The sequence below is a fragment of the Crinia signifera genome, chromosome 2 (assembly GCF_055691185.1).
Source record: "Crinia signifera chromosome 2, ASM5569118v1, whole genome shotgun sequence".
NCBI classification, from domain to species: domain Eukaryota; kingdom Metazoa; phylum Chordata; class Amphibia; order Anura; family Myobatrachidae; genus Crinia; species Crinia signifera.
The window spans coordinates 388,942,953-388,968,703 of NC_139218.1; the positions used below are offsets into that span (position 1 = coordinate 388,942,953).

Consider the following 25,751-nt stretch of genomic DNA (forward strand, 5'->3'; position numbering starts at 1 on the left):
TTCGCTGCTGACTTTCCCTCCACTGCAGGGACCCCGCTAACTGTTTTCAGACTCAGCGGCACAGGGATGGCGGCGAGCGGCGGGTGAGTTCCGGACGTGGCCCGTGGGTGCTCATCACTCTCCATTGGTGCTCGGCCCCGAAGCACCCACGGTTTCGGCGCCTATGCATCCCACTGTTTCTATGGGCTCTCCATCGTTTTAGTAGGCACACCCGTGAAACGCTGGCATACCCTCCAACATGACCCATTCCATTAGGTACAACATGCTCTGTCCCTGGACTTCCCTGCCAGAGGTTGGACTCCAGAACAGTCCAATATTCAAAAAAGGGGGGTCACATCAACTGCCAGTGAGTCCAGGACAGTGATGTTTGAGGTGGCATTAGGTGTGGCTCCCCTATTTTAATATTGGACTGTGCTGCAGCCTCACCTCTGTAACTGCCACTGGCAGGGAAGTCCAGAAACAGAGCATTTTGTACGGGATGCGGTCATTTGGTCTACTGCATTATGGTAGAAAGTCATTAGGTCGAATCCATTAGGTCGACATGCTAAAAGGTCGACATGACTCTAGGTCGACATGGGAAAAGGTCGACATGATTCTAGTTCGAAAGGTCATTAGTTCGACAAGGTCATTAGTTCGACATTGTCTATGTCGACATTCACAAGGTCGACATGGAGTTTTTCACTGTTTTTTGAGCCAAGATGTGCCGACAGGCGGTATTTCATGCCCTACCATCCACTAGGGCGTGGTGGGAGAATAAAATAGTGTGCCGAGCGTAGCGAGGCACCGTGCCCGACGCATAGCGAGCGCAGCGAGCGATGCGAGGGGATGAAGTGCACTTTAAACTGTGTCCATGTTGACTGTGTTGACATTCAGGTAAAAAAACAGTGAAAAACCCCATGTCGACCTTGTGAATGTCGACATAGACAATGTCGAACTAATGACCTTGTCGAACTAATGACCTGTCGAACTAATGACCTTTCGACCTAGAATCATGTCGACCTTTTCCCATGTCGACCTAGAATCATGTCGACCTTTTAGCATGTCGACCTAATGGATTCGACCTAATGACTTTCTACCATAATGCAATAGACCAAATGATCCCAACCCTTTTGTACCTAATGGAATGGGTCATGTTGCAGGGTATGTGCTGGTCGGGCCCATAGGTACACCCCCTGCCTGTCACTCAGGTTGGCCGGGCCCAGGGATCCAGGCAGTGGGGAGAGAGATGACAGGCTGCCTACACAGCACAGCCTCTGTCCCAGCTCAACATACACTGCTCAGTGCCCTGTGCTGAGCTGAGGAGAGAGACAGCTGCAGCAGAAACCTGTCCTCTCTCTCTCCCTGACGGATGGTCAGCTGCCCGCACGCAGCCCGCACCCCTCTGTTAAAATATCTCTCACTTTTTTTTTTTACAGGGACGTGGTCACGCCCCCTCCCATTGGCCACGCCCCATTTTTAACCGGTCCCAGCTGCGCTCTCGGCGGCCCTGGCCAGGCCTGTCTTATGAGTCTTATCTCACTCTTGAAGGTCATCATGCTTTCCCAGACAGCGGAATGTGAATGCTGCGGCTCCGTTAGATGTGGCAGGAAGGAGGTGTCATATACCTTTTCCCTGCCCGCGTTGCACCTCCAGGCTGAACTTTGCCATTGTTGTAATAAGCAGGGAGTCAGAAGCGAAGGATCATTTCAGATATATGTCTTATTTCCAAGGCAACGCAGCAGAGCGTATCACACAGGAAACCCCCAGATGGTTCCAAAACATATTCTCACCTATTAGGAGTAAGGGGAATGTTTATTAACCTACCAAGGCCTGCTCTGAAAAATGCCAATTTCTTATTGTGGCAGTAAGATACTCGGGGCGAAATGTAATAGGGTGTGATTTTTGGACATGTGCGATTTTGGGTCAAAAACGGCCGAAATCGCACATTTTCCGAAAATCGCACATTTAATAGGTTGAAAATCGCGGTAAAAAATCGCACTTTTTACCGCGAAATCGCACTTTTAGAAGTGCGATTTTTAGTCACATTTCATTTCGCATCCAGATGTTTTCCCATTATAAAGTATACAACTCGCAAATGTAATAGGGTGTGATTTTTGGTAAATGTTACCAAAAATCGCCAAAAAAATAGACCAGGTTCTGACAGGCGAATTTGACAGAACCATGCACAGATCATTGAGATCTGTGCATGGTCCTGTTAATAAAAATGTGTAAAAGTGTTTTTATAAAAAAAAAACGGCGTAGGGTCCCCCCTCCTAAGCATAACCAGCCCCGGGCTCATTGAGCCGGACCTGGTTCCAAAAATACGGGGGGACAAAAAGCATAGGGGTCCCCCGTATTTCTGAAACCAGCCCCGGACTCTTGGACCGGTCCTGGTTCCAAAAATACGGGGGACAAAAAATCTGGGGGTCCCCCCTATTTTGAAACCAGCACCGGGCTCCAACAGCCCACGGTGTCATGCCACAGCCGGGGGACACTTTTTATACAAGGTCCCCCGGCCAAAACATGAGCACCGTGGCTGGTCAGCCTTGGACGGGGTACCTGGAGGAGTGGGGACCCCCCCCAATAAAGGGGTCCCCCCCCCAGGCTTCACCCGTCCAGGGCTGAAGCCCGGGGCTGTCACCGGCGTCCGTGGCCAGAGGGTTAAATCGATCATACATATCATTACATTGCTTTATACCGGAGAACTACAAGTGCCAGCAGACCTCCCCGGCATGCTGGGACTTGGAGAACCACAAGTCCCAGCATGCGGGGCATTAATGGGCCCGCTGGGACTTGTAGTCCACCTGTAAAAAGAATGTTTATAAAAAACACACACAGAGAGAAGTAAAAGTTTATTACACACACACACCTCACTTTTACACCAGCGTTACTTACCATTCCTGGATCCAGCGCTGGTCTGGCTGCTTCACAGCCGGCTCCCCCCGCACTGACAGGCAGCGGGGAGAACCGGCTTTCTCCGTTGCCTCTAACAGCTTCTGTAGCGCTGTTCCAGCGCTACAGAGGCTGAGAGCGCGATTGGCCGATACGTCTCCATGGAGACGCATAGCTCAGTTCTGATTGGCTGAGCTCAGCCAATCGCGCTCTCAGCCTTTTTGCACAAAATCGCATTTATGAAAATGCGCACATTTTCATGACTAAAAATCGCCCGAAATCGCGGCAAATCGCATTTTTTGCCGCTAATTCGCATCTCATTACATATGCGAATTCGCGGCAAAAAACGCGATTTTTAAAGGTGCGATTTCTGGCGAGTTTGGAACTCGTCCAAAAATCACACCCTATTACATTTCGCCCCCTGTGTTGCACAAATGTATGAAAATACAGAACTGGGCAAAGGGCATCCGATAAGAGCAGAGGGCAGGAGTGATAACATTGCTGATGCAATCAGTGCGCCATTCATGGGTAGACTGTGCTCGCGCCAAGGTACTCTAACGCTGCCGCCTACTATCAGCACCAAAAATATAGTGCTATGGATTGTTGACATGAGGCAGGTCGACAGGGTCATTGGGTCGACATGGGGAAGGTTGACAGGCAAAAGGTCGACCTGGGGTTTTTCTGTCGATCTTCCACGTGTTGACCTAATGACCCTATTGACCGAACCCATGTCGGCCTGCAGCCATGTCAACCTTCATGCATGTCGACCTAGTGGTGTCGAGCCAATGCTTGTCAATCTCACGCTTGTAGATCTAAGTATCCAATGCTAACAGGAGGCATTCATGAATTAGGCCCGAAGTGATCATTCTGGTGACTATGATAGTTTGCTGCCTGCCCAGAACTTGTATCTGTCTGACCTGTTGCCTGTTCCATCTGTACTACAGTTAAGGGCCTGATTCAGTTTCAGCTGTAATGGTGCAAATTACAACTGCTGGCGGTGACTCAGCACAGGGCAAGCCCCCCCCCCCCCCCCCAGTCGCGGGTCTGCCATCTTTTAAATCACAGCGGCTGTTTGTAATGTCACGCATCCCCCCCCCCACCCAAATGGCCCGGACATGCATGCATTGTCCAGGACGTGCCCCCGCAATGCCGAGCCTAACACTGGATCTTGCACATATTAGCAAAAATTGTGATTTGTCATTTTTGATCATCTTGGGGTCCTACTGGAGTAGCCCTAAATTTAGCTTTCATTTATTGGTTGCTATGGGCAACATCCCATCTTCAACAGAACTTCCATCTTAGTAAATTTACCCCAGGTGTTGTGGCCACACCCGCAGTCACATGGTCACATGCCATCACCCAACCCAAGTTACCATTGGACAACTTATTATTCAATAAATAAGAGAAATAAAGTACTTGCCAACCAGCGTCTAACTGCCACTTTACAGGCTGTGTTTGGTACTTTACTTCTCTCCACGTCATTACATTATCCCCATAGACCAGCAGACTCCTGGAGTAGGAGACCTTCTGATCCATCCACAGAGTAGATGTTTCCCCTTGAAGGGGGCCACAGTGGCAAACGCAGGATTTTCAGAGAGGGGTTTGTAAAATATGCAGAGAATTAGATTTGGGTGAGTAATTTTGTTTCTGTGCAGGGTAAATACTGGCTGCTTTATTTTTACTGCATTATAGATCTCACTTTGAAGTAAAACCTCACCCAAATCTAACTTTCTCTGCACAAGTAACATCTGCCCCACCTGCAGTGCACATGGTTTTGTCCATCTAAGAAGGAATTATTTAGAAGGAGTGAACCAAAATAACCCCCCATACAGTGAATGTGTTAGAAGAAGCTGGTACACTGGGCATGTGCAGCAGCTCCGCCCTGTCCCTTACACTGCATGATGTGGTGGCAGCTCTGCTGATCATATTATATATATTATATACCAGTGCTATTGTTGTTATCATTTAAGGCACTTGCCAAGAGGAGGGGGGGTTTCCAGGCAACCAGAACCCCCCCCCCCCCCTGCATTTGCCTATGGGCCAGTGACGCGCTGCAATCATGGCAGTGTAATTCAGCGTTAGAATAGAAAGAGGTAGTGCAATGTATCAGCTAGACGGACTGTGAATCATTCCATGGATTCCGAGGTATGATCATTCATCCTTGCGACGGTTACCGACGGCGATGATCACAGAGCGTAAAACAAACTCTGTAACGTCTCATTCTGCAGATTTTACCTCCTGACAATCTGTTTTTTATTCCTCTTTATGTAAGGTAAAACGTAGCAGTAAATCAGATGGGTTTATGCTTGAAATAAAATCCAGTAACACATCCAGTAAAGAGCATCTAGTTTTGCTGTGTATTTGTGAGAGGATTCACTTACAGAGACGTGTGTCAGTCATACTCCCTAGCAGGGCCGCCATCTGGGGGGGACATTGGGGACTCCAGACCCGGGCCCAGGCAGAAAGGGGAACCAGGACTGGAAATTATGAAGTATAATTTGTCATAAACAAAGTTCCCATTTCCCTTGAAGCAATGTAGAGGTTGTGTAGTGCAGCCAGTGCTGCAGACACCGGGGGTCTCACCAGGCATGCTGGGTGTGCGAGAAAGAGAAGGAGGGCCCTGCCTATTTTGTCAGTCCAGGGCCCCACAATTTCTGATGGCAGCCCTGCTCCCTGGACTCACGCTGCATTCACAAGAACGCACTCTAGGCGGCTTATTGACTAAGATCAGGGTTGCCCACCCTCCGAGAATGGCCGGGAGGCCCCGCAGAAGGGTGAGCAAGCCTCCTCCACTGGGGAAATATCAGTATTCGAATGGCGACATTTACTGTGCTTGGGGAGGGGGAGACCCCGGGGACCACCGCAGAGCCCAGGAGGTGACGGAGACCCCCCACACACCACATCACAGGTATCACGGGGGGCCTCCAACACCGCACCGTGATGCCAGCCGCATATTTTAGTACATGTGTGCTAGCATCGCGGTGGGGGCGTGACGAGGGGCGGCGATGTATGTTAATACATCCCGCCCTATATCCATACCTCCCATCTTCTCGGGAGCCGGAGGAAAGACGGGGGACTGCGCGGCGCAGGTGCGCCGAAAAATTTCAGAGGCGTGGCCTAATATCGGGGGCAAGGCCTATACTCGCGGCTCACCTCCACGCCACGCCTCCGTTTTGACGCTATGGGGGCATGACCCAGAGGCCTATAGCCATGCCTATAGCCATGCCCCCTGGCTGCGGGAATAGACGATGTGCGCATGCGCACAGTGTTTATACCCTGCTGCTCACCAGCCGACAGGGGGGACTCCCAACAGCCCCCCCCCCTTGCCACGGGACACTGCCGGCCGCAGGAGGGATGCTGGAAGGTCCCCGAAAACCGGGACATCCCGCGGTTTTCGGGACTGTTGGGAGGTATGCTATATCTCTTCACCAGGCTTAAGACATCTGCCCTTATGTTTGCAAAATGACAGTTAGGGGCTGATTGGGTGGTAGTTTATCTCTCTCCAAGGCTTATTACATCCCCCCACCCTGTGTGTGCGCACTCACAGTGGTCGCTTCTGCTACCATTGTACTGTCTGCCTTAATCTTGTGATACTTTATACAGTTATACCAAACGGCCTTTCTGCTTTCCTTTTCCGCCGACATCTGGGTTTTGCAGCACGCCGGCAGCCGGCGGTCAGGAAGTGGTTAAAGCGTCTCCCACGTATAAGGGCGCAGCGTGACAACATAAGAATTGATTGTCCGTGCTCCCCACAGGAAAACATTTAGTAAGCAATGCAAACAGAAACATAAGGCATCCAATTATAAGCTTTAGCGAAATCCCTCTACAGTGGTTTAATGAGTTTCAGGCTGGGGCATTGAATAGAGTTTATGCAGCTTAATCCCAGGATTGAGAAATAACAACTTAATATGCGGCTCCATAGTGCCGAGCCCTCTCCCTCGCTGCTCTTATTAGTACGTCATACGTTATATAGAAGCATAGGGTGAACGCACGTATGCTGCCATATTTCTCCAAGTCTCTTCACACAGCCTCCATCGCTGATAACGATGCATTAGGGGGAGATTTACTGGATGAAAGCTTCTAAAGAGGACAAACATGACAGGTTGCCAATAGCAACCACTGAGATTCTATCTGCCACAGATTTAGTACTAGGGCCGAAGACTTGGTGGGGCCTGGGGGCAATTAAGACAGGGGCCCCAGGGGAAGGGGGGTATATATATATGAGATTGTGTATACCTCCCAACATGACCCGTTCCAGGAGGGACAAGGGGTATGGGGTCAGTGGGTCAACCAAACAAGGTCGACATGCATTTGGGTCGACCACTGAAGGTCGACGCGGCTTAGGTCAACACCTGAAATATGTCTACATGGTTAAAGTTGACATGGATGGAAGGTTTACGCAAGCATAAGGTCGACAATGGCTAGGTCAACAGTCAAAAAGTCGACATTGAGTTTTTACTTTTTATTGTCCCGATTCTCACAATGGTCGACATAGATACAGCGTTGGTGCACGGCGTCCCCTTCCATGGCTTGCTGCCATCGGCACACTACTGTATTCTCCCACCACGCCCTAGTGCTTATCCGCCACTGCTGTGCTGCCCGGTCCAGGCGGTCGGGATATGGTCATTTGGTCACCACCAAGTAGGTTGGTAAGCATTCGGTCGACACCACTAGGTCAACATGCAGAGGTCGACATCAGTTTAGGTCAACAAGAGTTTATATCGATATGACTTTAGGTCGACATGCAGTAAGGTCAACATACCGTAAGGTCGACATGGGTTAGGTCGACAGGGTCATGAGGTCGACATGGGTTAGGTCAACAGGGTCATGAGGTCGACATGGGTTAGATCAACAGGGTCACTAGGTCGAAATGTTTTTTTTTTTTACAGTTTTTTGAGCCAACGGTATTTCATGCCCTACCATCCACTAGTGCGTGGTGAGAGAATAAAATAGCGTGCCAAGCATGGAGAGCGCAGCTGTGGTACGTTTCGTGTCCATGTCGACACAACATGTGCCGACAGGTGGTACCTCATGCTCCACCATCCACTAGTGCATGGTGAGAGAATAAAATAGTGTGCCGAGCATAGAGAGTCACCGTGCCCGAAGCATGGAGAGAGCAGCAGTGGTACGTTTCGTGTCCATGTCGACACAACATGTGCCGACAGGTGGTACCTCATGCTCCACCATCCACTAGGGCGTGGTGACCATGCCCGAAGCGAGGGGACACAGTGGTATGTTTTAGTGTTTATGTTGACTGTGTCGACATAAGGGTAAAAATGTTTAAGTAATAATAAAAAAAAGTCGACTTTTTCAATGTCTACCTTACCCATGTTGACCTAATGACCCTGTCGACATATTGACCTTGTCGACCTTATGACTCTGTCGACCTAACCCATGTCGACCTAGACTCATGTTGACCTTCCTGCATGTCTACCTAGACACATGTTGACATAAATGCATGTCGCCCTAATGGTGTCGACCTAATGACTGTCTAACAACTTGATGGAGACCAACTGATCCGCACCCGTTGACGCGCGGTCCTCTCCTGGATCTTATGGAGGTGGCATCCCCAATGGTATCCCACCTGCATCTCGTGGCATACTGTACCTGCCTATAAGTCACTGATAATCTTCTCCCACAGCTTGGCGTCTTGTATGACAGCTCTCAACTTTCCTTCACCAATGTTACCATCACTACTGTAGCGATCCACGGACTGAGAGTGACACCTGAGCACACGCATGACCTAAGGGCTTAGCCCAGGGGTTCCCAATCTTTTTCTAATCACGGCACCCTAGAGTATCAGAATTTTTCCAAGGCACCCCTAGGCCCCCCAAAAATATATATCGAATTAAGTAGATTGTGTTTATATGTGCTTCTTAGGTTCAGTTATGTGGTAAAGGGCAGGATTTGGTTCTGATTGTACACATTTAATGATTGGCAGCCACCAGCACTGGTTTTGTCCAGAAATAATTGATCATAAATAATTTGAATTGGTCCTGGACGACCAACCCGAGGCACCCCTGCAAGTGTCCCGAGGCACCCCAGGGAGCCTAGGCGCACAGTTTGGGAACCACTGGCTTAGCCTAATAGATCAGGGGAGAATCGGGGCGATTCACTGTCCTCCCGATGCCTGGATTGGATGTTTGGGGAAAACCAACATGGTAGAAACCCTTAATTCAGCGATTCTTACCAAAGAATGATCCAGATCATAGAGTCGAGATTTTTAAGAAGAAGTTTTGTTCCCGATTCCCCCCCCAGGGATCCCAATCATTGATGTCTGTTGATCATCTCATCGGATTGGAGGCGGGGAATCGCCTGCCTGAGAAGCCCAGAGAGGAGTGAAAAGGGGCAGGACGAGGCTACTTGTCAGGGGGTGGGACAAGGCTGACATCATCAAGCCCCGTCCTCATGAGAGTCATCTGCAGCAATTCGCGGATCCGTGATGATGCGATTCGCATCATTTTAGCCCCGCCCCCTCCCGTCCACTTTCGAAAATCTGAAATTTGATGCAGCAGGTAAGGGAGGTGCTGGGGCTGCGGGGCAATGCAGGAGACTTGCCCACCTTCCCGGGGGGCCAGGAGGGGGACCCGATTTGGCCATTCTGGGAGGGTAGGCAAGTATGCAGAGGCGTAACTAGATATTTGTAGGCCCTATAGCAAAAGTGTGTAAGGGCCCCCTATTTTGCAACTGATGGTGATAAATGTATGTAAAACATATTAGTGGGCCTCCTTCAGCTCTGGGCCCCATAGCAGCTGCAGCCCTTGCACCTATGGTAGTTACGCAAGTACGCACTAGAGACCAGAAGATTTCTGTTAGTAATGGACAGCTTAACATAACTGAGTAGTATATCGCTCCAGGCTGACATTTTTTAAATGCCAACATGATGGACTTGACTTAATACTCATCCAATTAGTGATCAGCTGACCTCTTTCCGTCCTCATGACACCTACTGGAAATACGGTGGCCTCCTAGGCCCAAATGCTATGTGTTCTTAGCTGATTCAATCTGCTTATATTAATGATTATTTTTGATGAGTTGTATTAGAATCAGGAATAGTTATGGACCCTATCATCCCGCATGCTCTAGAACCCAGACACAGCAGTACGCCGTTGGATGACAAGACCAACACACAGCGCAGTTGGGATCAGGAAATAATTCTAAATGAAAGAAAGAAAGCCATACACATTTGTGTACTTTAATTAAACACATACGGTAGTTTGAGTCACAAATGCAATTTATTTCTGAGTTTTCACGTGTCATTTGTATTGTAATGGTGTTGCAGAGTCGGGCGAGCAGAAAAATAAAGAAAAGGTAATTTACTGTAACATAGGGGGTTATTGTGCAATGACAGAATGACAAAGAAACAAATTAAATGGTGGTAAAATGCATTATGTTCCCAATTATAATTTTTTTTTCATATTTTTATAACAATAAAGTAAATTTACTTTACTATCAGTTTGACCCAGCAACACCTTAACATTAGATTTTTATGTTGGTATATTACCTCCACCGATTCCCGGGATGCCGCCTGCACTTACAATCAGACAAGGCTGCTATTGGGTAAGGTGCCATGTAATAACAGGACAGAATGATCGGGCTCACTCTCGGGTAACCAGATCTCTCTCCGACTCCAATACTGTGACAGTAGTAGTAGAACACAGCAATACTTAGGTTGGTCATTCAGAATGATCAGATGATGGGGGAAATGTACTAAGATTGAACGGGTACAACTATGAATGCATGTATCGTACCCATTCGATGTAAAATATGGCTGGTAAATTCACTTCAGCTACAGTACCTTACTATCAGCCGAATTCAGAGGATTTGCCATATTTTTATAATGCAAAAAAAAAAAAATACGCCAATAAATAATCGTTTTTTTAAAAGGCGTGGGGTTCCCCCTCCTGGCTATATCCAGACCCAGGCTCATTAAGCCGGTCCAGGTTGCAGAAATACAGGGGGGGGATTAAATGGGGTCCCCCTGTATATTTATAACCAGCACCAGGCTCTTGGCCCGGTTCTGGTTCCCAAAATACGGGGGGGGACAAAAAGAGTAGGTGTCCCCACAAACTTACATAAGGTCCCCTGGCCAAAACATGGTCGCCCTGGCCGGTCAGCCTGGCCGGGTTCCTGGAACCCCCCCCCCCCCATAAAGAGCTCTCCTCCCCTCCAGAAGTCCCCTGGGCAGTGGGTGGTGGGCTGATGCCATAAAAGTGTAAAAAATAGACTAAAGTATTGCGTTCTGTTGTGAAACAAGTCCCAGAAAGCCTCCCCCACATGCAGCAACTTGGAAAACCACAAGTCCCTGCATTTGGGGCATTAATTGGCTACCATAATAAAGTATACATTTAATAAACACACATCCATACTCACCTATAGGGTCCCCCGTAAGCCTGTGCTATTCTACAGTAGATAATCCATAGGGTACCTGTAAATAAAAGTTATACTCACCATCCCATCCGTGTAGATCGCGTCCTCTTCGTTTCAGTAGCATTCACGGTTGCGTCCAAAAAATAAACGAAGCCCGTATCCAATGGACTGAGGAGCTGCATGTGTGTTGACACTTTCAATCCCAGGTGGTCAGTCACCTGCTCTTCCCTCAGCCAATCAGGAGCGGGCTCTGGGGGAGCTCCACGCCTGAAAAAGGCTCTGTGCGGCTCCATAGAAGCCCATGTTACAAATTTACCATGGGCTTCTATGGTGGGAACCAGCCACGCAGGTTGACCACAAGTGCCCTCAATCGGCTCTGTTCCTATTTAGATAGGGGAGAGTTTCCCTGCTCTTAATAGCCCTAAAAACTTTGTGGTTTCCAAAACCACAAAGGTTAATTAGGTCAAGTGTGTGGTCTAACCTAATCAATCTTTGTGGTGTTGGAAACCACAAAGTTCCCACGGCTATTTAGAGCGTGGAATCCCTCCCCTTCTAAATAGAAACAGAGCTCCGCTTGACTGACAGTTCAGCGGAGCTCAGCCAATCAAGAGAGCGCTTCTGCTGTATCGCTCCCTGATTGGCTGTTGAGTCCTGCAGTGACAGGAGTCACAGGGGACCCAGCATTTAGGGGAAGGAAGACCATGTGTATACATGGGCTTCGTTTAGTTCATTTGGACTAGGTTTTTTAGCATTCTTTTTAACCCTTAGATGCCTACATGGAAAGAAGAGGACACGATCTACACCGGATGGATGGTGAGTATATATTTTTTTTCACAGGTACCCTTTTGGATTGTACATGGACAAGTGGACTGAACCATCGTGATCAAGATAGGTACATATGGATGTGTGACGTGTGGAATAAATTAATACTTTATTTGTGTGTGTGTCATTTATTTCGGTATTGGTTCTGTATTGGAACTATACATTCCAGTGGGTCCATTAATGCCCCGCATGCTGGGACTTGTGGTTATCCCAGCCCCAGCTTGCGGAGGAGGCTTGCTGGGCCTTTTAGTTCTACTACAGAACCTAATATCTATTTTTTACACTTTTATTTAACTCTTTATTTGCCATTTGCCCGGTGTCCACTGCCCAGGGACGCCGGGCCTGGGGTCCCCTGGAGGGAAGAGCCCTTTATTGGAGGGCCCAGCCCAGGGTGTCCTGTTTTGGCTGGGGAACTAATATAGTTTCCCCCGGCTGTGGCATGGCGCCGCTGGCTGGTTGATCCCGGTGCTGGTTTCCAAAATATGGGGAACCCCTCCTTTTGTCACCTGTATTTTGGTAAACAGGACAATAGCCTGGTGCTAGTTATAGAAATACATGGGCACCCCAATTGATTTCACCCCCTGTATTTTGACAACCAGGAATGGTTTAATAAGCCGGGGGCTGGTTATGCTCAGGAGGGGGGACTGCACTCTTTATTTGTAATTATTTTTTTATTTTTTTACAAAGAGAAACATCACATGGATCGGACAGATCCATGCAGGCTTCAGCCAAATCCGCCTGGGAAAGGAGGAGTATTTTCCAGTCATATTCTCTACCAGCCGAAGTCAGAACAGATTATAAAAGAGAATTCACTTATTCAAAATGTGTCATTGATGTCTGTCAAGCTACAAAGGTTTTTAAGTTTTTTTAAAGGCTATAAATTTGAAAAAAAAAAGGTTTTGTCACTCTGACATATTAGCGAGGATAATGGTAAAAGAAACTATAGAAGTAATAGATAAAACAATGAAAAAAGAAAAGTAACATTTTCATAAGGTTAATTCAGTTTTTTATATACGAGATCAGTGAATTTTTTTAAATATACTGCATCAATTTATGTTATACAGTACAGTGTCTGTCAAATCATTTTTCAATTTATTGAAGTTTTTACGTAGTAATAAAAATGCTACGATTTAAAAAAAATACTTTGGGTGACATCGAGACGCGGTTCTGTCGCCCTTTCACTTTGTTTTCATAGGTTATGCGAAACCTTTAAATTTGTATTTTTTTATTTGTTTGATCTTTTATTTGTTTACTGTTTGACCTTTTGTTTGTTTGTTTATTTCTTTTTGTCTTCACCCACAAAGAGACACTTATATATATATTCAGGTCACATGGCATTATTTTGGGTATATAACTGATCAGATATCTTTATGAGTAATAGATAATGTATTATATAGGAAAAAAACTGCAAACGTATATAATTAAAACCGGTACTTGTGTAGTTTCACGCCACCCGATATATCAGATGCGATATCGGCTGAAATATCGGATGCGTTCCGAAGCGATTTTTGACCTGTTCATAACCCCACTATCCACTATGCATGGAGTTGATTTTATATAGTGTGGGGAGCGCAGTAATCCGCGTCCCCTCACAGGGCTCGCTATACTCGCCACGCTTCGGGCTCGAAAAAATCGTTTCGGATCACACCGATATATCGGCTGATATCGCATCCGATATATCGGGCACTGTGAAACTACCCAAGTACCGTAAAACCTTTTCACCTTAGCAGCAGTATTACAAATACGATATCCTGCTTCTTGTAATTATTTCAGCGATACCGATCAAGTGTATTACAGGGGCCAATTCTGTATCACACGTAGTGATCCAAATTCAGCTTCTGCCCCGATTCAAACGGCCGTGGCGAGTTCCTCACTCGCCGAGCAGTCTGCGGAGGGGAGGGGTGGACATGGGCGGTGGCAGTGCTGGACCATGAGAACTACCTGGGTTTTATGGCAATTTCCATGGATACATGGGCGGATGTCACAGGTGGGGTATTCGTGCGGGCGGCATTGGCGTTGCATCCGGTAAGCAGCGAATTTTCGCTCCTTAGGGAGTTGATTAGAATCACCCGCTAAGTGTAGTGTTATAGCCATTTTGTACAAGAGAGAAAATCATTTGCTGCAAATTACACCTCTGAAGAAATCAAGAAAGTCAAAACGCGTTGGCTTGGTCAATGTTGACCTATGGCATGTCGACCTTTTTCATGTATCAACCTACTGCCTGTCCAGTAGCTTGACAGTGATCAAGCTATTGACTGTCGACCTATCAACCGGAACCACATCTACAGATTTATGCTTATATGTGTATGGGTCATTGGGTCGACATTCCTTAGGTCAACACCTGAAATAGGTCAACATGGGAAAGGTCAACAGTGTCAGAAGTTTGACACAAGTTGGTGTGGGTCATTGGGTTGACCAACTGAAGGTCAACATACATTGGGTCGATCACTGAAAGTCAACACCTGAAATAGGTCGACATACTTAAGGTAGACATGGTTGGAAGGTAGACAGTCTACGGGTTGACATGAGTTTTTCAAATTTTTTGTCCAGAGTGTCGACAAAATGTATTAAAGAGACCTCCATGATGTTTACAAATGGCACAGTCTAACGTGCCCTACCCCCAGGGACATATGATTACCCCATTCCCCCGCTTTTCCATGTTACCAATGAACTGCCCTGTTGTAATCAGTAAAACTGGGAAGTTGAGGGTCTCCGTGAGCGTTACAGCTGAATAAAATGTCCATACGGACTCTCCACGTGTGTCTGCCCAAGACACGGTCCCTAATTATCCCCTACAGTGCCATAAAGAATCTGGCAGGTACGTAAATGGGTTTGTGAGAAATACAGCATTTCTGGCATGGTATTCATTATTATTTTGCTCACCCTGCCAAACGTGAAACTTTAATGTCTCGCCGTCTAATTAGCACTGATTTCATTTTAATTGGGGAAAATCAAAAGGAGCTTTATAGAGGTCCCCAATATGGCTGCAATAGGCATCTCTATGCTCAGATACTCCAGATGGGAGATGGGCCCTGCTCATGGAAAGGCAAGCTTACAGTATGTACATGTATTATATACAGGGGTATCTACTGTAGGATTGGAGAAACAGACTTCACTCAATTTAAAAATAAACAACTGACCAATTTTATGATATTCATTTAAAATGAGGATAGATAGTATTGAAATGGTAGAAAGTAGATCATTAGCAAACAGCGCCACCTTGTGGTGTACTCCATCAACTGTATCGCGACTAATGTATCTATCTATCTAGCTAGCTATAATGTCTATCTATTTAATAGATTTGAAATATATATATATATATATATATATATATATATATTAGATAAAAGGAGACAGGCAGATATTAGACAGGCAGATCCTTGCAGGGCTGGCGTTTCTAATGACAGCCCCGCCATTGGGCCAGCCCCGCCAGGGGGCGTGCGCGAAGGAGACGCGCCCCCTGGACAACGGAGCCTGTCTCCGGTCCCAGCCTCCCCCGCCATCGCCGCCCTCGCCACCCCGAGCGTCCCCCTAACACTGCCCATTTCCCTGAAGCGGAGAAGGGCAGGGACACACAGCGTCTCCGCCGAGAGACTGGGACGCGCGTGCACGTGAGACGCACGTGCTTCCCAGTTCAGTGAAGCCCCTGCCGCCGGCGCTCGCCAGCGGGGAGGGTCTGGCGAGCCCCGGCCAAGGATGGCAGGGGCTACATCTGTAAGATAAACAGAGGAGAAATAGGAGACAGGCAGATATGAGATACACAGATGACAGATAGGAGACAGGGATATATAAGAATCAAAAATGACAGATATAAGACAGGAAGATATGAGACAGGCAGATATAAGATACACAGATGACAGATATGAGACAGGCAGATATAAGATACACAGATGACAGATATGAGACAGGCAGATATAAGATACACAGATGACAGATATGAGACAGGAAGATATGAGACAGGCAGATATAAGATACACAGATGACAGATATGAGACAGGCAGATATAAGATACACAGATGACAGATATGAGACAGGAAGATATGAGACAGGCAGATATAAGATACACAGATGACAGATATGAGACAGGCAGATATAAGATACACAGATGACAGATATGAGACAGGAAGATATGAGACAGGCAGATATAAGATACACAGATGACAGATATGAGACAGGCAGATATAAGATACACAGATGACAGATATGAGACAGGCAGATATAAGATACACAGATGACAGATATGAGACAGGCAGATACAGTATAAGATACACAGATGACAGATATGAGACAGGCAGATATAAGATATACAGATGACAGATATGAGACAGGCAGATATAAGATACACAGATGACAGATATGAGACAGGCAGATATAAGATACACAGATGACAGATATGAGACAGGCAGATATAAGATACACAGATGACAGATATGAGACAGGCAGATATAAGATACACAGATGACAGATATGAGACAGGAAGATATGAGACAGGCAGATATAAGATACACAGATGACAGATATGAGACAGGCAGATACAGTATAAGATACACAGATGACAGATATGAGACAGGCAGATATAAGATATACAGATGACAGATATGAGACAGGCAGATATAAGATACACAGATGACAGATATGAGACAGGCAGATATAAGATACACAGATGACAGATATGAGACAGGCAGATATAAGATACACAGATGACAGATATGAGACAGGCAGATATAAGATACACAGATGACAGATATGAGACAGGCAGATACAGTATAAGATACACAGATGACAGATATGAGACAGGCAGATATAAGATATACAGATGACAGATATGAGACAGGCAGATATAAGATACACAGATGACAGATATGAGACAGGCAGATATAAGATACACAGATGACAGATATGAGACAGGCAGATATAAGATACACAGATGACAGATATGAGACAGGAAGATATGAGACAGGCAGATATAAGATACACAGATGACAGATATGAGACAGGCAGATACAGTATAAGATACACAGATGACAGATATGAGACAGGCAGATATAAGATATACAGATGACAGATATGAGACAGGCAGATATAAGATACACAGATGACAGATATGAGACAGGCAGATATAAGATACACAGATGACAGATATGAGACAGGCAGATATAAGATACACAGATGACAGATATGAGACAGGCAGATATAAGATACACAGATGACAGATATGAGACAGGCAGATATAAGATATGCAGATGACAGATATGAGACAGGCAGATATAAGATACACAGATGACAGATATGAGACAGGCAGATACAGTATAAGATACACAGATGACAGATATGAGACAGGCAGATATAAGATACACAGATGACAGATATGAGACAGGCAGATATAAGATACACAGATGACAGATATGAGACAGGCAGATATAAGATACACAGATGACAGATATGAGACAGGCAGATATAAGATACACAGATGACAGATATGAGACAGGCAGATATAAGATACACAGATGACAGATATGAGACAGGCAGATATAAGATACACAGATGACAGATATGAGACAGGCAGATATAAGATATACAGATGACAGATATGAGACAGGCAGATATGAGACAGGCAGGATGACAGATATGAGGCAGGGGGACTGTGTGCAGCGTCAGGCAGATATGAGACAGACGGACAGGGAGACTGTGAGCAGTGTCAGGCAGGTCCCCAGCAGAAGACCCGGTGCTGCTGTCAGTGACCAGAGCCGATGTACTGGAGCCAGGAGGAGGTGGGAGGATGTCACGCTGAGCTTTGTGCTCCTACATCCTAAGGAGCAATTACTGTCAGTGTTCCCTGCCCAGATGTGTCTATAAGGGGATGGCTGAGATATAAGGGGCAGCATCCAGCCAGGCGGCGTGTGTGTGTGTGTGTGTGTACACTGTGCGTGCTGCAGGACCACCCCCCATGATGTAAAATCCAGGAGTCTGGGAGTATCTAGTGTATAATTCATCAGTTTCAGCTCATGAATAGTCCTTCTTGGAATAGCGATGAAGGCGAATGGAACAAGGGATCGGAGCATCCTGCTGTAAGCCGTGCACAAAGCTGAGCTTAGTGGGAGCTTAGCCAGAGTCATTCTCCCTCCGGTGAGTGAAGGCATAAGCCGGGCTATTGTTACATTATCTATCTGGGGGTGATTATTGCTGTGATTGGAAACGTCAGGCTGCCTGTGACACTTCTGAGGGCACATTGTGCGGAAGTGCCGGTGACATTGTCCCTGTGCATGCTGTCAGGATTTACTCATCTGATGCTGGAAGAGATGTCTCACTCAATGCTTCATGTCCCTTTGTCAAACTCTTAGGACTTAGAGCAGATTCTTTGTCACTTGCCTTTCCCGAGTCGTTGCATTGTCATTTTAGAGATGAGCTGGAATAACAATGGGACAGTTATCGGGGGCCCCCACACAAAGGGGGTCTCCCTCACATAGCTCAATCAGCACCATAGGGGACACTGGGGCAAACGGGCATACTGTACTGTATGTGAAGTGGGGATTCTGTGTGACATATTGTGAACTGCTGTGTGTTAAACATATTTGTGGGGCTGGCAGTATTTTCTTTTGTACTGGGGCCACACACATTTAGCTATACACAAACACAGACACACACACACATGCACACGATTCTGACGTGAAATATGTTATATATTTATCGGCAACTGAGAATATGTATCATTAATATGGTGGACGCTTTATAACTATTGATTCTGATTGGAGCTGATGGGGATCTCAACCTTATAATGAGTTTGTTTAACCGGAAAGTAATACAGTAAAGCCGGCCACACACTAGGGCGATCGCGCCATATTTCACCCGATTCTGACGGATCGGGCTGAGAAATCGGGGGAAAAGTGGCCAAATCGCATATGCTTGACATCTGATCCGATGCGCGGTCCCATGCGCATCAGAATCGGACCTCGGGCTTAGCCTCCCAGCAGCGGTGAATGGGGAAGCATACCATATATCGTATGTGATCCTGCGACTTTTCCCCTCCGAGAAGTCGCACAGTGTATGGGGGCCTTAAGTCTATGACCGTCCATGTCTCGGGCTGTAACGAGTGCACTCCCTACGCCGACACGCTGCATAATAACCTCTGGTATTACTCCCATCTCTCGTGCAGCACATGTTCTGTACATGGTTTGTAGTGGAACAAAGGAACTAGCCTCAGATATTGTAAGGAATTCTGTAACGCTGGCGCTGGGCTGCGCTGCCCGGTGACTGACGTGTGTGATAAAGCGTGGAAATGATAATGGGAAAGGCATAAAGCAGCGTGATAGCAGATTATCTCCCCCACCCCACCCCCCTACATAGTATTAGGGCGGTCACCTGTTGGTATTCTGATACAGAAATCAGTCTTTGGCTTCAGTTAGGAGCTCGGAGAACATGTTTACCAAGGTCTGCTGCTACCGGGAGACAAGAGATGTCACTTAACTGTCTGCCGCGTGCGTCTCTTTAATCCAGTGTGGGGGGGTGTGCGAATACCCCCGGAATATGTGATAGATGGAGAGTAGGAAGCAGGATGTGTGTAATGTAATTCTCCCAGGGAGGCTGCGCCGGTGTCAGTAGGTTTTCCGCCACTTTCTGCTGATTAATTGTATTCTATTCTCGGCCATATTAGTGCCTGCATATAAAGTGCACACAGACACATAACGACACAACTACAGTGTTGACACTTTGTCCCAGTATTAGTCCCTACACAGTAGGACTGTGTTACCATTAATGAGGTTGCTGTAGGTGTATCCATGTCCATGTTTCCCCTACCTTGCCCCAATTTTAATACGATACATCCAGGACCTTATTCAGGTCGTGAAAGCATTGTCTGGAATTCGCATGCGAGCGCAATGTTTTCTAAATGTCATGTGCATGCGCCGAGGTCGTGCGTCCACGGCAAGCAAATTCTTCGCCGGGTGCACGCATCCAACATTGCGGCGGGTCAGGCGACTTCCCGCATTTCAGTGACGTGGGCGCCAGGGGCCGGATGCCAGCTGCCCGCCCACTTCCTTCAGAATGTGCACACGGATCTGAGGTTGCTCTGAGCAACCGTAGATGTGCGTGTGCCCTCCACATTATTCAATGGTCGGTGACCATCAGAGGTAGGCTGCGAATGTTGGTGTCGAGCATCTCTTCGCAGTCAGTGCGCGCAAACACACTGGGCGGTGGCCAGGCCACCATTCGCAAGGCGAGCACAAGCATTAGGTCAACAATGGGAAGGTCGACAGTTAAAATGTCGTTCTTTACGTTTATTTGTCCCAAATTTCGACCTAAATCGACATAGACAACATCAGTGTACCGTGTCCCCCTCGCACACTACTATATTCTCCCGTGCCGCCCTGGTGGATGGTAGGGTATGAAATACCGCCTGTCGGCACGTGTCGGCTCAAAAAAACATGAAGAACTCATGTTGAACTTTTGACTGTCGAGCTTTTATTTTGCCGACATAATGTGTGTGCCGACCTTCCAACCCAGTTGATCTTAGCAAAGTCGACCTATTATTTTTTTTTTTAGCACTAGTCAAACTCATCCCCTCCAACATGACCCATTCCATTAGATACAGAGTGCTCCGCTCCGGGACTTCCCTCTTACTGTATGATTGTCGTCACCTGTGGTGAGCTAGTTCATTGATGAGAAGGGTGATTCTACACAGGTGAAGCTGGGCATACACTCACAGCAATGTATGCCCAGCTGATCACCTGAGAGCCGCCCGGACCTACGACGGGAGGGAGGTCGTAGGTCAGAGGTCATACCTGCATGCAGGTCCGACCTCTGACTCAGTGCGCACGGGACCCGCATTGGACCTGAGCAGACATCACACTGACCCGTCCGGAACGGGTGAAATCGTCCCAAATCGAGTTACTGTGTGGGGGCTTTAAGAGGGAAGTCCTGGAGCAGAGCACTCAGGGGCAGATTTATTAAACTTGGTGAAGTGATAAAGTGGCTGGTACTTTATCACCAGCCAATCAGCTCTCAACTGTGTAGTTACAGGCATGGTTTAAAAAATGACAGGTAGGAGCTGATTAGCCGGTGATAAACTACCAGCCACTTTATCACTTCACCAAGTTTAATAAATCTGCCCCTCAGTGGTAGATGTATGAAGCAGTGATAAGGGAGGAGAAGTGATAAAGTGCCTGGTACTTTATCACCGGCCAATCAGCTCCTGACTGTTAAGTTACCGGTTGGGTTTTAAAAGGGACAGTTAGAAGGTGATTGGCCGGTGATAGAGTACCAGGCACTTTATCACTTCTCCTCCATCATCACTGCTTCATACATCTACCTCATAGTACCTAATGGAATGGGTCATGTTGGAGAGAATGAAAACTTACTGCCAGAGATAACAGTGCCATGATTGGCACATGCTGTGCCCAGGCTATATCTAGGTATACACTGTGCGATTTTTGCAAATGATATACACGATAATGATATTATGTATATCCTCTTGTGTGTGTACCCACTTTATCTGTAACGATGCGCACTCCTGAGGGTCATTAACAACCGCCCCTGTCGTTTGAACATGCAGTCAAATCTGCCTAGATCGGCAAGGACCACATCTTCAGGGGGGGGGGGGGTAGGGGGCTGGGTGACACCACTGAACAATATCCTTAATTAGGTTGTTCAGTGTTTTAGCGCTACATTGTTCGCTCTGTGGCACTGCCGATATCGTTAATGATGAGGAAATATACAAAATGACACCTAAAAAAACTTTTCAAAAACTGTGTGAACCATTGCCATATTGTTTGACCCTGTTGACCTGTTGACCTTACCCACTGTCTATCTTTTAACCGTCAGCCTTTTGACCAGAGTAGAGCAACGCCTGATATTTCAGGAGCCTTTATGAGTATGGACCTCGCAGATAACATTTGACTTTACAGTAGCGTGAAAATCAGGAAAATTCAGTTTGTTTCTATGGTTACAGATCGTTTATCCGACATCAGTCTTTAGCAATCTGTCACACAGCAGCAACAGTATGTTTAGGAGTTACCAGCAGTAGATTTCAGGCAGAAGTTAGATTTTAAGTAATGGGAATGTTAAGAAAAAGGCAGACAAGTCAGATAAAATGCTGGGTGTGCCAAGGATAATGCAGGCGTTTCCAAGCGTATTAGGGTAGGGTATGTGACGTCCACTCCAGCTGGAATATGCCTGTATTCATTCCAGTCGTAGGGTAAGTCCAGGGATACTCTTAGCTGGCTATGACTGGTGAGCGTCTAACGCAGCATTTCGGACATATTCGGTCGGCTGCACATTCTTCACTAGGTGTACACATCTATGTGCACATCGAGCACATCAATCCGCAAGGTAGAGTGATGCGATATGTAGGCCACTCCCCCTTGCTGCTAGGCCACTCCCCCAAATTTCGGGGTACTGGGGTCCCACCAGGCATCTTTCAGAAGTTGTAAGGTACGCACAGACAACACATAGCTCCCAATTGTCCCGATTTTTGCAGAACAGTCACAATTTTTGTAACTGTCCCGCATCCCACCCCAAATGTCCCTGGGGGGGTGGAGTTATGAGTCCCCCTGTCTGTCACTGCTCTGCAGCAATTAATGGATGTTGTGCGCAAGTGGACCGCATCTATTCAGAGAGACTGCTGGATGGGGGCATGTCAGCAGTGCAGCGAGCTGTAGCCCTGCCCCCATGGGGCGTGGCTCTCGCATTTGCCACCCCCTTCAGCAGAGGCCACGCCACTTAACAGCCCTGATTCCCTAGGAACTGAAATGTTGGGAGGTATGGACAATGGTCCTTATTCTGGTTCACTCACAAAGGCAAATTCCTTCTCAAATGGACAAGACCATGTGCACTGCAGGGGGGCAGATGTAACATGTGCAGAAAGAATTAGATTTGGGTGGGGTTCAAAGTGAGATCTATATTGCAGCGTAAAAATAAAGCAGTCAGTCAGTGGCGTAACTAAAGGTCCGCAGCCCCCGCGGTGGAGGGGAGGCGCCGGGGGTCTGCGGGCGCTGTTGTTTCTTCGCCAGCTCCCCACTGCTTGTGGGTGCAGCGGGGAGCTGGCAGGGGGGTCCGTGCGGCGCGGGGGTACCTGTGGTCAGGGTCTCGGGAGAGCCTGGAGGTCCCTGCGGCGCTGATTATGAGTTGCCGGGGTCCCTGCAGCGAAGTGGAAATACTGCGCTACCGCCGTGCGGCGGCGCGGGAAGCGCTTCTAACTTTGAAAACACTGGCCGCGGCCGCACACTGACTGGAGTCACGCTGCGCAGGCCGCAGTGCTGTACCTCCGGCGCCAGAACACGCTCACGGCCGCACACAGTGACAGCATTCCTCTCCGTCCGGCGTCGCAGCCACCACCTGCCCCACTCCACCACTCATGGGGGACAGACGCCGCAAGCCCCGCTCCACCACTCATGGGGGACAGCCGCCGCAAGCCCCGCTCCACCACTCATGGGGGACAGCCGCCACAAGCCCCGCTCCACCACTCATGGGGGACAGACGGCGCCAGCCCCGCTCCACCACTCATGGAGGACAGCCGCCGCAAGCCCCGCTCCACCGCACTAAAGTAAGTGGGGGACAGGGGCGGTTTTCTTTTAGGGATGCCAATCCCGGGATCCCAGGAATCCCGGGATTGAGCATTTTTCAATCCCGATTCCCGGGATTGAAAAAATGCCCCGGGATTGGCATCCCTACTCACAACCACCTCACCTCTGCTCTCTCCCTGACAGTCCCCGTATTCCCAGCTCACAACCACCTCACCTCTGCTCTCTCCCTGACAGTCCCCGTATTCCGAACTCACAGCCACCTCTCCTTTGCTCTCTCCCTGACAGTCCCCATATTTCCAGCTCACAGCCACCTCTCCTCTGCTCTCTCCCTGACAGTCCCCATATTCCCAGCTCACAGCCACCTCACCTCTGCTCTCCCCCTGACAGGCCCTGTATCCCCCAACTCACAGCCACTTCACCTCTGCTCTCTCACTGACAGTCCCCGTATTCCCAGCTCACAACCACCTCTCCTATACTCTTTCTCTGACAGTCCTCGTACTCCCAGCTCACAGCCACCTCTCCTCTGCTCTTTCCCTGACAGTCCCCATATTCCCAGCTCACAGCCACCTCACCACTGCTCTCTCCCTGACAGTCCTGTATTCCCAGCTCACAGCTGCCTCTCCTCTGTTCTCTCCCTGACATTCCCTGTATTCCCAGTTCACAGCTGCCTCACCTCTGCTCTCTCCCTCACAGTCCCTGTATCCCCTGCTCACAACTGCCTCACCTCTGCTCTCTCCTTGACAGTCCCTTTATTCCCTGCTCACAGCCACCTCACCTCTGCTTTCTCCCTGACAGTCCCTGTATGCCCAGCTCAGTGCTGCCTCATCTCTGCTCTCTCCCTGACAGTCACTTTACTCCCAGCTCACAGTCATCTCACCTCTGCTCTCTCCCTGACAGTCCCTGTATTCCCAGCTCACATCTGCCTCACCTCTGTTCTCTCCCTGACAGTCCCTGTATCCCCAGCTCACATCCACCTCACCACTGCTCTCTCCCTGATAGTCAATGTATTCCCATTTCACAGCAGCCTCACCTCTGCTCTCTCCCTGACAGTTCCTGTATTCCTAGCTCACAGCCGCCTCACCTCTGCTCTCTCCCTGACACTCCCTATATTCCCAGATCACAGCTGCCTCACCTCTGCTCTCTACCTGAGACTCCCTGGATCCCCAGCTCAGTGCTGCCTCACCTCTGCTCTGTCCCTGACAGTCCCTGTATCACAGCTTACAGCTGCCTCACCTCTGCTCTCTCCCTGACAGTCCCTGTATTCCCAGCTTACAGCTGCCTCACCTCTGCTCTCTCCCTGACAATTCCTGTATCACTGCTGCCTCACCTCTGCTCTCTCCCTGACAGTTCATTTATTTCCACGGGAGCGCTGCAAATTTGGTGATTTTTTACTATAATTTTTTTTATAATAATACAATGATAATATTTGGAATATACAGTCGTATGACGGGTCCGAGACTCTGCTTCCCATGTCTAACCTAACTGCATGACACTGTCCTGCCAGTTATAATATAAAAATTGATGTGCATAGTGTAATGTTTGTGTGATGTCACTGGGATGTGGTCAGTATTTCTCATGTGATGTCATCTGCACATCAGATGCTTAGATCACCAGAGGACCACAGTTTTTACTTCATGCTGGTTCTATAATGGAAACTATTGCTTCTCTGCAAAAATAACGGCCCTTATTCTGATTCACTCGCAAAGGCAAATTCTTTCGCAAATGGAAAAAATCATGCTGCACTGGAGGTTAGGTAGATGTTACTTGTGCAGAGAGAATTCAATTTGGGTGGGGTTTTACTTCAAAGTGAGAGCTATATTGCAGTGTAAAAATAAAGCAGCCAGTATTTACCCTGCACAGAAACAAAATAACTCAAATCTAACTCTCTCTGCACAAGTTACATCTGCTCCCTTCCCCCTACAGTGCACATGGTTTTGTCCATTTGAGAGGGAATTTGCCTTTGCGAGTGAACCAGAATAAGGGCCAATGTGCGAGGACCAAGGCTACTATTGAGTCCCCTGAAAATGTGATGTTGCACTCTACTGCGCCCAATGGGAATACGGTCGTATTGTCGACCCGACTTAGGTCGACAGTCATTAGGTCAAAACTGTTGGGTCGACAGGCAACAAGGTCGACAGTGTTCTAGGTCGACATGGATGAAGGTTGACAGGT

At 47.8% G+C, this 25,751-nt stretch overlaps 1 protein-coding gene across 15 annotated transcripts in view; it reads left to right on the forward strand.

The window, feature by feature from the left end:
* Window positions 1–25,751, forward strand: part of DLG2 (discs large MAGUK scaffold protein 2) — an 895,737-nt gene that overhangs the window by 748,160 nt on the left and 121,826 nt on the right. Inside the window, exon 1 of one of the 15 annotated variants that reach the window (XM_083170314.1) lies at window positions 17,828–18,189. The exons of the other annotated variants lie outside the window; for them this stretch is intronic. The gene's annotated coding sequence lies outside the window, so the exon portion shown is untranslated. Of the gene's footprint in view, window positions 1–17,827; window positions 18,190–25,751 lie in introns of those variants that run through there. 15 annotated transcript variants of the gene reach the window in all.